We start from the raw sequence: 6292 nt of genomic DNA, 5'->3' as shown, positions 1-6292 counted from the left end.
ATATTAAGACTGGCACCTTCAGTATTGCTATTTATCAAATACCAATTGCAATGACAACTGTGACTTCTTCATTTACCTGTGTGCTTTGTAACTGAGTATCTTATAATGCTTTTGAGAGACTGTCTATGAACACAGATTTCATTTCACTAACCCTCTTTCATTTGAGTCGAATACATAGCAAGAAGATGTAAAATCATTCTCCTTCTTTTTGAATGAAGAAATTCCTGGGGATAAGCCATGATGTTTCTCATGGTTGATCTATCATGGCTGGTCCTGACATAAGGTTTGATGAATGGCTGATGATGATGCAGTTCCAAAACATCAACTGCTCTTAGGGTGAGCTGAATAAATGGAGAAGTTGGTTGACGACCATCAGTTATACTTGAGGACATGTCAAGGCTTTATACTAAATGTTGAAATCATCTTATAATTTTAAGCCTTTTCCTTGCAGTGAGGCTGAAAGCAGTCATAAAACTTTCTACATTTACCCAACCCCTCATATTTTCACCTTGGTGGCGGTTGCCACAATCTGTTAAAATACACTCATTTTAAAAATGGGACTTTTCAAATAGACAGTCTCCCATGTGTTCTTGCCTTAGTGAGAACAAGATTTTATTGTTGCAGACCAAGACTGGCTGTGCATTAATATCTTGGAAACATTAAGCTGAAGGAAATAAAAATTTGCCACACAAAGTCAAGGTAAAGCTAGAAGATCTTGCGGGCCCCGTGCCTGTTTTTCAAGGACAAGAAACTTCAACATAAGTTTCAGTGGCTGAAGAATCCTGTTGACCTCTGTGTTACAAATCCAAAGGCCACATTCTTTGAAAAAATTCAACTTCTCCCCCTTAACTCTTCCTCCTATCCCCATTTCTGTCTACATGTTGACCATGGAAGTTCCCTATCCCTTTTTTTCTTTTTAATATTTTAGCACGTGAACATGCATGGTGAGTTCAAGGGCGTATGGTAACAGCTCACATTCGGGAAGGCAGCAGAATAATCCCCTAAAAACACAAGGAATTTCCACCTTGTGTTTCTCTTTTTCTTTTTAAATAAAGAATCAAGGAAACTATGGACTAGGCTCCAGATTCTGAAAGAAAAAAAAAAAAGAGGCTTTTAATTTCCATTGTAAACAGTCAGACATAAATAGCTCTTGGTTGAGAGGTCCTAGCTGGAGAACCACACGCTGAGGTAAGGCACGAGGGCTGCACCATGCAGGAGGACATGGGCCCTGGGGAGTGACTGCCCATGGCCAGAGCACAAACTGCCTTTGCACTACTGCCTTGTCTGGGAGGACGTGCCAAGAAGGGCTGTGAAGTCCCAACTCCGGCAGACTTGAATTCCCGAGTTCGGCTTGTAAAGCGATGCCTGTCGTTTTAGGCATCCAAACTTACATTCCTTAGAATTTCTGGCACGAATGGTTTTTTATTGCCTTCACAAGAGTGGTGCTGTTCCCAGCTAATCATCGGGCTACTGGGACATGGCAAACAAATGTTCAAATTTCTCCTGATAAATACCACATCTGCCAAGTCCCAAGAGCCAGCCCCAACCAGCAAGTTATAAATTATTTGAAGCACTCAATGTCCCCGTGAAAGCTGTTCCCCTTAATGTAAAACACTCTGATCCTACACACATTCATTAGCAAATGGGACCCCGGTTCTGTGCCTCCCTCCACCTCTCTTTTTCTCTTCTCACGTGCTCGTGACCCAAGTTACCCCTCAATTGTCTCTGCTTGCCCCCAAACTGGTCAGTTTTCTAATATAATCAAGCAGAAGACAACAGCTTTCCCGACCCTTGCTACAGCAGCACTACTGGTATCAGATTGGTCAGAAATTGTGTCTTCTGCTTAGCACAGTCCTTATGTGTTTCTTTAACATTTGAGAGTGTGATTTCAAACACTGGCAAGGTAAAGCATTGGCTCAGAGTAGCACAGCTGCCTCCACCCAACACTACCTTTTGAGAAACAATGACAAAAAAATCTGAAAAACCTGTCTCGCTTCTTTACCTGTGCCCAGAGCAGCCCTGGTACTCCATGTCTGCGCGTTGCCAATCTTGCAACTCCTGTTGAGGCACAACATGGCAGGGGCATGAGCCGCTTGCCCTCATTAGAGCCTAAGTCACAGGTGCGATGGTGAGCACCGTGCTTGCAGTGTCACAGCAACTTTGGCACCTGGAAATAGCCTGGAACTAATGAGTCCTATGGTGGATGCAGCAGGTGGATTTAAGACTCATCTCTTGCCAGTTTGACTCTGCCAGCCACAGAGAGAAAGGAAAGTTGGTAAATCCAGCTATCTGATTCAGGCCATGGGGGAAGGGGAGGGATAAAAGAGAGTGGCAGGTTACTTTGAAGTGAAGTAAAGTAATTTGGTTTGAATACTAATTGATTCAGTCAATTGTCCAAATTTCTCTACTTGGGAAAACATCCATAACTGGGACTTAAAACTCAATTGTTATTTCTGATTTTTGTTTAAAGAATTTACTTATCTTGCTACATTGACGTGATAATTTGCTTGTTGGCTGCACTCATTTTATGACCTATATAATTAATTTTGAATGATTGAGTTCAATTTTAATTGACATTGATTTGATAATTAAATGTAGTTCTTAGTTATTCTAGCCCAGTCCTGGCAACGTTTTCAGCTTGTTGCTGTTAATAAACCCCACAAAGCTGTTTTCCCTTTTAAGCTACCAGCTCAGACTAAGTGTTTTAAGAATATAAGGTAAACTAGATGCTTCAGCTGATAACCTACTTACCTCAGTCTAAACTTCTTGTCCCTACTCAGAAGGCAATAAATGGTGTAACGACATACGAAAGATTTATCAATTTCCAAGCTATTTATCATGAAATAAAACTTGCTTCTACGCTGAAATAAAAAGTAGACTTAAACTTCAACCGAAAACAAGTCTCATTTGCTGCTTATGGACCTGATCTTGTCAGTACTACAGACAGTCTGATTTTGCTGCAGATACCAGCCCTAAGCCCCCCCAGTCCGTCCACACACACCTCAGTCTTTCCTATACATCAGCTATTTTAGACATGCACTTTATAGTTCACTCCTTGCTAAAGTTATTTTAGATAAAAAATAATCCAAGAAGTATATAATACTTTATGTATTCTATTTAGACCATACTAGTAAATCCTGCATCTGTATGAGGCTGTACGCCCCTGTATTGCTCAGCCTGATTTTGCTGCAGTGTCTCCTAATGACTGTAGAGGCCACAAGGTATTCTATATGTTCTGTTTTATATCGACCAGATCCACATTTAAACCAGCTTGCTCCAGTTCCAGAAAGAGACAGAATCAGGGTTGGAACTAGATGACCTTTAAGGTCTCTTCCAACCCAAACCATTCTATGATTCTATGAAGATGACACCGTAATAAATGTATTACATGCCAGAGGTGCTATGTCTGATGAGTTGCAAAGCAAGGTGCTTGTACACAAGAGATCTCCTTTGGTGATGTGCTATGCCTCAGAAATGCAGCCATGAAGCAGAACAGTGATTTCTCTGATAACGGCATTGTGCTAGGAAAAGCATGCATTCCTGCTGCTTTAAATAAGATTTATTCTTCCTGAGTACTCGATGCTGAACAGGTGACTTGTCTTAAGGTCAGCTCTTATGGAGGCAAGGCACGACTAAAAGGGCTACCAAGACTAATCCTAGTAATTGGCATTGGATTAAAACCTGAAATAACAGCAAAGAGCAAAAAATAGTTTCACAATATGTGCAAGCCTATGCTTCTGCTGAATGGGACAAGCATAGAAGGTCAAGGAAAATGAGGGTGCTTTCAGTGTGATTAGGCTTGTTGTGTTCAAATGTGAACTGCAGGATGGATGATTACTTATCTTGTCCAAGACAGGGGCTCATTTAAACATTTCAGTATGCTTAAACTCTATTTAGAATTAACTCATACCGAGGGCAGTCAAGACAGCTTGCCACTGACAGATAGTAATTTCTTAAAAAGCTTGAATGTGCTCTCGCAGTTCAGATGTCCAACGCCACACCTGGTCCTCCTGACCAGCCCAGCTGCAAATGCTGATCTTTTGCAATAAGACTCTTCCAGGAGAAATGTCAAACCTGGAATAAAGATACACAAGAGCTATTAGGACATAAAAACTTTTTTAATGGCATAAACATTGAACATGTTATTAAGATGAAATTTTCCAGTTTAGACCCACGTCCTTAGAGAAAAATGGGTGCATCGCTTCCATTGGTTTCAGAAGCATGTCTCTGAGGAAGCCACAGTCGCTCCAGAACGTATCAGAGAGAGGAGGGTGACTTTTCACCAGCACAATTGTCCTTTATATTGGTCTGGCAGTGTGAGCATTCTCTAGTATTAAAAAGAACTTACTTAGACTCAAATGTTGATTTTGCTGCCTATTTAAAGCATTAAACCCCACTATAGTTTAGTGTTATTAGTAGCAAGAATCCTGTTGGCCTGAACTAGCAACTGTATAATCCGACTGTACAGTTGCCTATGCAACACGTTCTTCAACTTCATCAGACGCTTTCAGGCCCAATTACTGACAACAAAGCTTATTAACTGTGCTTAGTTTGGAAAATTGGTTCCTTTTATACTGGATTAATTATTATACATGTCAGTAACAACATACTTGAAAGGTTAAAATACTTGGGCTGAGCCTGATAATCTGGCAGGAATTGGTTCCGCAGCTGGAGACCACTTATTAATAAATCTGTGCACGGCTGCAATTGTCGTCGTCACTCTGAAGCCTGAAGAAAGAAGGAACTTTCTCGCCTCTGCAAGACTCAGACTGGTGACAGCCACAGATTTATAATGTGCTTTGCCAACAAGGTAACTATCACTATCACCGTTTCTACTTCACAGGTAGAGGAAGGGAGGCACAAGGATATACCCAGGGTGCTGGTACAAACAAACATAGAGTCAGGCACCGAACTTGGGTTTCTCATTACTGTTTTTTGGCCACTGGTTCCCAGTGAGATCTACATTTTCTGCTGCTTCACTGGTAGCTAGCAGTCATCAGCAGAGCACTGAACGCGTGGCTGTTAACACATTTGTATTAGCCTCTTCTGCTCCACAGCATCCATACCAATGACAGCAACCTTGGGCTTCCTTGGTCAGGCTCCAGCACAGCGCACCACGGTAGTCACGTCTGGAAAGGACAAAATACTGCTCTAACAAGGAGCAATGCTGCCACTTGGTCATTCAATGAAGCATCTAATGTAGCACAGAGTCCTTCTACCTGCGACTCAAGATTGGAAATCATGCAAGTTACATGCACATCTGTATCAGTGAGTCTTGGACTCAGGCTCCATACAGTGATGCAGACTATAAAATGAGAGGTTTGGAAGTACATGAGGCGAATGTTTAAGTTAAGGTTGCCTGTTCCAATCTACGTTTCTCTCCCTTGTTCTAGAAGAGGCACTAGTTTAAACTTGCTTGTATCAGTTTTGATTTGGGCTCTAATAAATTTACAATATATTTTTTAGCTGTGAAAGCATTTTAAACTCTACTTCCATTGGATTGTTTTCATTAATTGGTAACTGGACACACAGAGACAGACAGAAACTTCTACAATGCCATCTCTTCTGAATTTGTCCTGTCTTGAACTGTTGGCCCTCATCCTGCAGCAAGGGTTTAGGGCATGACTTTATTAGGGTTCAAGCCTGCATGGCAAATCAATTTCAAGCGACTGGACGCTATTTAGGTATTTACTTTATTCACACAATCCCATAATTGGCAATTTTGTCTTCTATTCTCCACACAGGACCTCATAGGAGAACCAGGGTGAAGTGCTGCGTAGCATGAATTGCAAGTCTGCTGCAGAGGGGGCCAACCCTGCATAGTGTGGGCACCAGACCAGCTGTCCTGGCATTTAGGGATCGTTCCCTGAGAGCTAAAAATCCACTTATATTTCTCAGCCATGTTTTCTTCCTTGTGTGGCTTTGGGGACTCCCACGTCTTCCATCACCGAGCTCAAAATTATCCTGTTTGTGCGGACAGAACATAGAAACTGTGGAAACTCTGTTACCAAGGTCAGAACATATTTGGGAAGAAGATGCAGAGATGGAAGGAGAGATGAAGGCTGGAAGCGAGGGCTTCTCACGCAGCATGCCTATATGACTAGTTTGGGCTGATCAACAAGACTGTCTGTGGGTAATTATTCACCTGAAAGATGGGATTTCCCTGTGCCCCCCACTCAATTTACCAGTTCCCAAGGGTCAAATCAATTCTGGTAGCCAGACACAAGAGGATACACCACAGGACAGTTTCTGTGCTGGCTAACCAGGGCAAATATTTTGGGGTCAGGGGATA

This window comes from Larus michahellis, chromosome 1 (assembly GCF_964199755.1).
Source record: "Larus michahellis chromosome 1, bLarMic1.1, whole genome shotgun sequence".
Lineage (NCBI taxonomy): Eukaryota > Metazoa > Chordata > Aves > Charadriiformes > Laridae > Larus > Larus michahellis.
The sequence above is the reverse complement of the archived record's forward strand: the minus strand, read 5'-3'. Positions refer to the sequence as shown.